We start from the raw sequence: 9759 nt of genomic DNA, 5'->3' as shown, positions 1-9759 counted from the left end.
TATGAAGGAAAAAGGAGGCAATGGTTTTCACCTTTGGTGCAAGACCTCCAAGAGACTTGGGGCTCTCACTGACTGAGAGTAGGCCCCAATGGGTATGTGTGTCTACTTAGGTTCTGGCCCCCCATTCTGAAAACTCCTGAATAAATCATAGGTGTGGCATGTCTAGCAGTGGCCTACCTCATCTATTTGACATCCAGAGTAGATAATTTTTACTTCCCTACTCCTATATATGATAAAATTATTTTCAGCAATAATCATAGAATTATAATCAAGGTCAGAAAAAAACAGTGAAAATTGTCTTTTATTGAGTATATACACACATACATACAATAAAAATTAACAATAATAAAATAAAATAGAACACAAAAGGAAAAATACTAGTTTAATTTGTTTTTCAAATTTTAATTATTTAATTATTAATTCTAATTGATATTAATTGTTATTGACAATTTATATTTTATAAATAAATATATAAATTCTTAGTTACATTATTTTGAGTAAAGGAAAAATGTATACTTACATGTTAATCTGTTGCAGTAATGAATAACATTAGTTTTTGTTTTTTAGAATTAACTTCTGCAAATTTCGAAATGACTTTATCAATAATGATCTTAATTGCAAATTCATTTTCAATAGACAGTGTAACCAGATTTCAGTCATAGTAGGTCAAAGAACACTATTAATTTTTATTTTGAAAAGTTTCTTTCACATGAAGGATCAGATATGAAAATAGTAGAAGTCTTAAGCATAAGGTTATGTTTGGCAGAGATTCATAAAAATCCTATTTCACAAGTGAATTTTAGTAAAACCAAAACATCTGCCGAAAGTGCAATTTAGTTCACTACTACACTGTGTCATTAATAAAATGTTTTTATTTGTTCTTTAGTTTCAAAATAACCAACAATTTAAAAATGAATAAATGTCCATTTTAAAGATATTATTCATATTCACTAAAAGTTTCCATTTGAACTCAAATTTGCACTTACCAAACAAAAATATTACACCTTTTAAATTTCGAGCTCAAAGAGGAAATCTTAAGTGATTACATAGACTGCCAGAATTGAAGTAACTCAAATTCTTTAACTTTGTCTTTACAATTATTGTATTGTCATTATTTAGAACCCACTGTTTAAAAAATAGGAACATGGAAGACCTTAAGGATTGGAGATACAAATTGTGCTAGAGTGAACACAGCTCAAAGTCAATGGTATAGTTTGAGTGTATTGGGGGTAAATTGTGATGATTCACCAATTGTTTAGAGAATTTAAACTGTCCAAAATGATTTTGGGGGGGAAGAATTAGTTTATCACTAACTTTTAGAATTGCTGGGGGCATAGTGATAATAAAAAGCAGACCAACTTTTAGTTGATTTTATTGTTTTAAAATTCCCTGCAGACAATCTACCTCCTTATTGCTTGGACTCAGGGCAGTTGGCTCTTACCACCTGGTTCTTGGTATGCCAGATGTGTCTGGGTTTCTCCCAAAATGTGTAGCAAGGTTCCAAATGCTCACATGGGCAGTCAGTGGACAAGAGGAGTATTGGGTATGAGACAGCTTTCATTTCTCCCACTCTAGAAAACACAAAGGATTCACAGAGGATCATAATATAATAGAGATTTGTAAAGAATTAAAATAGCACATTGGATCCCCACCCCTTGAACTTAAATATACTCTGGGGGACTGCTGAACAACTACCCTTCATTTACTATATCTGTAACTGCCTTCAAGAAATTTATGGCAGTAAATTCAGAACTTGTGTGCTACCTCCCCCATGCCCCACATGACATGGCTTTAGTTCTTGAGGTGCAAGATGATTCTCTCTGTTGAGGAACTTGTGTTAAAGATATCTCCCAGGAGGTCAGTCCTTGAATTTTAAATTTGGATCTTTGGAACTCTCATTTATAGGTTGAGTCTCAACTCTGAAATTCTGTGATCCTATAAAATGCAAATGATTAATATGATTATCTTTGGCATATGAAACCATACTCTCAAACCTGCTTCAAGAAGGTTAGTCTCTGACTTGCATCTAGAAAAAAGAAAGAAGAAACAAAGGCAGAGGACAACCTTGAAACTCAGGGTCCCACTTGGGCAATCAACAGCCACTCACTGTGTGCTTCTTCTACCAGCCACCATTTCTGCTCTTGCCTCCCTATAAATCTTTTTATTTATTTTTTCTCCTTAGGGCAATGAGGGTTAAGTGACTTGCCCAGGGTCACACAGCTAGTAAATGTCTTATCTGAGGCCGGCTTTGAACTCAGGTCCTCCTGAATCCAGGGCTGGTGCTTTATCTACTATGCCACCTAGCTCCCCAAGGGAGACAAAGCATGGGAAAAAGAAATAAGGGTCGAGTGGTTTCACAGTTCACTTTTATAGACTTTAGGGAAAGAGAGAGACTCCTCCCAAGTCCTTCACTTTAACTCTCAGTTTTTCATCATTTTTGAGACAATCATAGTCACTTTGTGTCCTGAGAGCAAGAGGCTAAGCTCTCATGTTTATTTCCATGGAAAATGCCCTTCTGACAAAGGTATACACCCTATAATGTCATCAAATTGATTGGGAGGGGGTATTTGCAAATTGATCAAGAACTCCTTGAACTCCTTGCACAGCAAAGAAGCTGTTTTTTTGTTTTTGTTTTTGTTTTTTGTGGGGCAATTAGGGTCAAGTGACTTGCCCAGGATCACACAGCTAGTAATTTTCAAGTGTTTGAGATTGGATTTGTACTCAGGTCCTCCAGAATTCAGGACCAGTGCTTTATCCACTGCACCACCCAGCTGCCCCAAAGAGGCTGTTTTTTCCAGATAAAATCCTACCAGCAAAAAGCCTTTTCTGATCCCTCTTAAATCTATAGCCTTCCCATGTGAATGGGATGAGCTCACCCATAAAATAGAAACCAGAATCCAACAATATGTTGTTTATAAGAAACAAACAGAAAAACATACACACAGAGTTAAGATAAAGGGCTGGAAGAGAATCTAATATGTTTTAGCTGATGTAAAAAAGGCAAGGGAATTAACTATGATTTCAGACAAAGCAAAAGCAAAAATGTTGTTATTGTTGTTTGGTTGTATTCAACTCCTCATGACCCATTTAATTTTTTTTTGTTGTTTGTTTTTTGGCAAAGGTAATGGAGTGGCTTGCCAGCTCATTTCACAGATGACGAAACTCAGGCAAACAGGGTTAAGTGATTTGCCCATGGTCACAGAGCTAGTAAGTATCTGAAGACAGATTTGAACCTAGGAAGATGAGTCTCTAGGCCTGGTAATCTATCCATTATGTCATCTAGTTGCCCTAAAAGCAAAAATAGACTTAATGAAAGATATAATCAGGAAAATTACATTATGCTAAAAGGTACCATAGACAATGAAGTACTATTAAAAAATTTATACCAAGTTTCTCTGATAAAGACCTAATTTCTCAAATATATAGAGAGAACTGAGTCAAATTCATAAAAATAAAGGCTGATAAATATTTAAATGATATGGATTGATAAATGGCTAAAGGATGTGAACAATTTTCAGAAGAAGAAATCAAAATTAACTATAGTTATATAAAATGCTCTAAATCAGAGAAAAGCAAATTAAAACAACTCTGAGGTACCACCTCCTATCTATCATATATGACAAATGTTGGAAGGGATGAGGGAAAATAGGTACACTAATAAACTGCTGATGGAATTGTGAACTGGTCAGACCATTCTAGAGAACAATTTGGAACTATGTCCAAAGGACTATAAAATTGTGCAAACCCTTTGACCGAGTATTACTACTACTAGATCTATACCCCCAAGTGATTAAAAAAAAAAGATCCATGTGTATAAAATCTTTTTAGTAGCTCTTTTTTTTTTGGTCACAAAGAATCGGAAATTGAGGGAATGCTCATCAATTGGGGAATAGCTGAACAAATTGTGGCATATGAGTACTTGTGCTATAAGAAATGTTGAGGGAGGTGGTTTCAGGAAAAAAAAATTACAAGATCTATATGAACTGATGTAAAGTGAAGTGAGAACGCAGAGATCATTGTTCATAGTAACAGAAATGTAATGATGATCAACTGTGAAATACCAGGCTACCTTAATCAATACAATGGCCTAAGACAATTCAAAAGGACTGATAAAGCAAAAGTTATCCAGCTTTAGAGAGAGAACTGATGAACTCAGTACAAATTGAAGCATAATTTTCTCACTTCCTTTACTTCCTCCCCCCAATATTGCTAGTGTGGAAATATGTTTGGCATTATTTCACATGTATAATTGATATTACATTACTTGTCTTGGTGGTGAGAAAGTGGGTGAGAGGGAAGGAGAAAATTTGGAACTCAAAATATAAAAAGAATGTTAAAAATAAACAATACATTTTAAAACTACTTTACAAAAAAAAAAAGCTAGAGCCTTCCCTCTGAGACAACCCCCAGTTTATCTTGTAAATATCTTGTTTGTACATAATTGTTTGCATATTATCTCTCCCATTAGATTGTAAGCTTCTTGAGGAAGGGGACTATTTTTTGCTTTCTTTGAATCCCTAGCACTTTGCACAATGCATATAAAATAGGAGGTTCTCAATAAATTCTGGTTGGCACAGTGGATAGAGTTCTGGACTTGGGGTCAGCATAACCTGTGTTCAAATCCAGCCTAAGTTACCTACTAGCTGTGTGACCCTGGGAAAGTTACTTAACCCCTCTTTGCCTCAGTTTCCTCTTCTATAAAATGGGGATAGGAACAACACTAACCCCCTAGGGTTTTTATGAAGATAAAATGAAATAATATTTAGAAGAAACATTGCAGGGCAGCTAGGTGGTGCAGCGGATAAAGCACTGGCCCTGGATTCAGGAGGACCTGAGTTCAAATCTGGATTCAGACACTTGACACTTACTAGCTGTGTGACCCTGGGCAAGTCACTTAACACCAATTGCCTCACTCCCCACCCCCCAAAAAGAAAAGAAAATACATTGCAAACTTTATTGTTAGCCATTTTTAGTATTTTTGGACTTGATTTGACAGGGTAAAGAGGCTATCTGTGCCTGACAGGCATAGTGAATCTGCTTCTGTAAGAATGGTAACGATAATGCCAGAATAGGCAAAATGTGATGCAACATATAATCATGGGATACATTGTAATTGAGTTACAATGGCCAGATTATCTAAAAAGGAGTTATGGTCTCATGTGCCAAAGATAATCATATTAATCATTTGCATTTTTTATAGGATCACAGAATCTCAGAGTTGAGACTCAACCTATAAATGACATGAATACTCTCTACTAACATTCCCCAAAATGGTACTCTACCTCCACTTGAAATGATTGGGGGATCTGACTACCCTTAAAGAACTCCACTTTAATTTTGAATAATTCTAGTAGTTAGGAAGATTTCTTTTACACCAGGTCTAACTCTGATTCTCTGAAACCTACAGAGAAGTTGTTGTTCCTAGTTCTGTCCTTTGGGACCAAAGGGAACAATTATAATTCCCTTATCTACAGATATTTATAGGAACTTCTTACATACCCATTGTCTTCTCTTCTCTGGGTTAAACATCTCAGTTCCTTTCACTTAGCTTTGTATGGCATGGCCTCCAAAGCATCCTGGATACAGCCCTTTGAACACCCTCTTGCTTATACACATTCTTCTTAAAATATAGTACCCAGAGATGAAAAATGATCATCACATAAGGTCTGGTCATGGCCGAGTATATTGGGACTATCTTATTCTTCATTCTGGGCAATTATTTCTTTCTGATAAATGTTTTCTTTCTATTTTATTGCCTAAAATCAGGCTAGCTTTTTTGTCTGCCACGTTGTTGATGTATAGTGACCTTGCAGTCATTAAAATCTCTAATCCCTTTTCTATGATGTTATCTAACCATGTCTCATATTTTTACAATTGATTATGATTATTATTCAATCCATGTTTACACAAGGAAGCAACATAGTAAAAAGGCAAGATTACAGAGTCAGGAGTCAGAGTACCTGGTTTAGATCTCACTTTATTTTTGTTGAGTAATTTAAGTTCTCTGGGCCTCAGTTTCCTCAAAGGTAAAATAAGAGGGTAGGACTACAAGGCCTTGGAGATCCTTACCAGCTTTATATCTATAGCCCCCAAAACAACACTTCCTTACTAACCAGTTACATTTAAATTAATTAATTTAAACATGTAACATGTGGTGCTTTAATTTTTATCTCTGTTAGCTTTTGTCTTAATAAATATGACCAATTGATCTAGCTCCTTGAGACCATTAGTCTTGTTAAGGCCGTGGACCTTTCTGACTGCCTTTGAGTGTGTTCTCTAACTCTCCCAGTTTTGTATGATCTATAAACTTGATAAACATGCAATCTGTACCATCACCTGAGTCACTGATAAAAAAGTGAACAGCATATTGCTAAGTAAGGACAGATTCCTGCGGCATTCTACTAAATATGTGTCTATAATTTGACATCAGTAAACAATTTTTGCCTGATGGATCACCAGGGTTAGTTGATGATCACCATGAACTTGGATGGGGAAAAATACATATTTATTTTCATTAACCTTTATTTTCTTTTTAATCTTATGTATTTTGTTATATTCATTTAAAATTTTTGTTATTCAAATATTTTGTATTAATAAACATCACAATATGCTATGATAAATATAATAGAATGTAATACAATTAATATAACATAACACAACCCATATCACATATCATATCAATTATCATATAATAGAAATTCATCTAATTTAATACTTAATTTGTTATATTCATTTAAAAATATCCTTCTGAGGAATCCATAAATTTTGGTAGTCTGCCAAAAGGATCCATTTACATACACACACAAAAATTTAAATTCCCTATAATAAAAGAACTCTAAGGTCTCTTCCAACCAGAGGTGTGCTCAGACCAGTATCGATATGTAACTGTATCTTTAGATCTCTCTGTTTCTCTGTCTTTGTTATTGTCTGTCTCTTTGTCTCTCTCTGCCCCTACTTTTTACATGAGAAAATATATCTTAAAAAATCCATACTGCTGACTTGCAAGCTTAATTTGGAGACCAACCATCGGTCAAAGTGTGATTACATTTTATTGATATCTCTGCATAAGTCAGGTCTGAACAATCTGATTAGTAATATTTCATTGCATTTTTTCCTAGATTGAATAATTGTTTCCCAGAGAGCTTGAGGATTTAAATAATATACTTGGGGTAGCTATTTCTCTTTTTGGTATAGCTGGTATTATAAATGTTCTCATTGTTGTTGGTTATCCTTCATTCTTTTTTTTAATTAATAAAGTATTTTATTTTTTTCCCGTTACATGTAAAGATAGTTCTCAACTTTTGTTTATACAAGCTTTCAAATTTCAGATTTTTCTCCCTCCCTCCCCTCCCTTCCCCCTCCCATAGACAGCAGGTAATCTGATATAGGTTTTATATATATACATAATAACATTAAACATATTTCTACACTAGTCATGTTATAAGCGAAAAATCAGAGCAATGATGAAAAACCTCAATTTAGAAAAACATCAGCACCAAAACCAAAAGAAATAGTATGATTCATTCAGCATCTATACTCCACAGTTTTTTTTTTCCTGGATCCTCTTCTATCATGAGTTCCCTGGAACTCTTTTGTACCATTGCATTGGTGAGAAGAATATAGTCCATCACAGTAGATCAACACTCAATGTTGATGATACTGTATACAATGTTCTTCTGGTTCTGCTCATCTCACTCATCATCAGCCCACGCAAGATCCTCCAAGTTTCTCTGAACTCCTCCTGCTCATCATTTCTTACAGCACAATAGTATTCCATTGTATTCATATACTACAACTTGTCTAGCCATTCCCCAATTGATGGGCATCCCCTCAGCTTCCAATTCCTTGCCACCACATAAAGAGCAGCTATAAATATTATTGTGTATGTGGGTCCCTTTCCCCTTTCCATGATTTCTTTGGGAAAAAGACCCCAAAGTGGTATTGCTGGGTCAAAGGGTATGCACAGCTTTATTGCCCTTTGGGCATAATTCCAAATTGCTCTCCAGAATGATTGGATCAGTTCACAGCTCCACCAACAATGCATTAGTGTTCCAATTTTTCCACAGCTTCTCCAACATTTATTATTTTCCTTTTTTGTCATGTTAGCCAATCTGATAGGTGTCAGGTGGTACCTCAGAGTTGTTTTAATTTGCATCTCTCTAATCATTAGAGATTTAGAGCATTTTTCATATGGGAATAGATAGCTTTGTTTTCTTCATCAGAAAACTGCCTGTTCATATCCTTTGACCATTTCTCAATTGGGGAATGACTTGGATTCTTATAAATTTGATTCAGTTCCATATATATTTTAGAAATGAGGCCTTTATCAGAAGTACTGGCCATAAAAATTGTTTTCCAGCTTTCTCCCTCCCTTCTAATTTTGGATGCATTGCTTCTGTTTGTACAAAAATTTTTTGATTTAATGTAATCAAAATCATCCATTTTGCATTTTATAATATTCTCTATCTCTTGTTTGGTCAGAAAGTGTTTTCCTTTCCAAAGATCTGATAGGTAGACTATTCCTTTCTCTCCTAATTTACCTATGGTATCACCTCTTATGTCCAAATCATGTATCCATTTCAACCTTATTTTAGTATAAGGTGTAAAATGTTGGTCTATGCCTAATTTCTGCCATACTATCTTCCAGTTTTCCCAGCAGTTTTTGTCAAATACTGAGTTCCTATCCCAGAAGCTGGAGTCTTTGGGTTTATCTATCCTTCATTCTTAAAGAAGACTAATGACATCATGAGGGTAATGTCTTGACTTACATGTGAATTTGATATGTGAAGGAACACTGTACAAAACTGTCAGCTTCTCACTCTCTCCTCCAGAGTCATCAGAGTCTAGTGGCAAGACAAAAATCAAGATCACCCATGATAGTCCAAGATGCAGTGGATGACCTAGGATTTTCTATTTTAAGGTTTTTACCAGGTATAGCCTGGCTAAGCCACTACTGTCATGTCTGTGTGGAGGGTGGGGTGTATTGAGAGAGAGTAAGATCTCAGACTTCATCTTGAATGGGAGAGGGAGAGGGGAAAAGGGGGGGATATGCTCATTGGGATCATTCTCTAAGTATAAGTCAAGCTGTTACCACAGGAATTTGTCCATAGAACTTGGGGGAGGAGAACATACCTGCAAAATGTTGAGAAAAAGGTGGGCCAGGAGCATCTGCCAGGTAGGATCTGGGAATCTGAGACATATTCCCAGGTCCTGGGACAGATTTAGTGGAGTGGGGGAACAGGAAAGTCATACATTGTTTTAGGACTTCTAGGCACTGTCCAAAAGTCTACTCTAAGGAACTTTGGCTGGAGCCGATTCTTACAGGGAAATAGGAGTATATGGGCATTTGAATTTTAGCACTTGTAATCATGTCATCAATTTCTAGAGAAAACATTTAAAAATGCTGTAGTCTTGGGGGAGAGATGGATAATTTCCTTTAATATGTTGATATCTTATAGAAGGTCTCTGAATGAAGTAATTATGCAGTTCTTAAAGGTTATGTTAAATTAGTTTACCAAATGTTAAAGCCCAGGAAGTAAGTTCATATTTTCAATCTATTCAAAGCTTTTTCAGTCATAGCTGTCACATTAAAAAGCTATGTCACTTTGGACAAGGCATTTTCTATCTCTGAGCCTCAGTTTTCTTCCTGTAAAATGAGATAATTGAATTGGCTGATCTCTAAGATACCATATAGGTTTGTATTTGGTAATTGCGTGGCTTAGAGAGCTGGACTTGGAATCAGGAAAACTTGTATTAGAA

The sequence above is a fragment of the Dromiciops gliroides genome, chromosome 3 (assembly GCF_019393635.1).
Source record: "Dromiciops gliroides isolate mDroGli1 chromosome 3, mDroGli1.pri, whole genome shotgun sequence".
Taxonomy (NCBI): Eukaryota; Metazoa; Chordata; class Mammalia; order Microbiotheria; family Microbiotheriidae; genus Dromiciops; species Dromiciops gliroides.
This window is presented reverse-complemented; position numbering follows the sequence as displayed.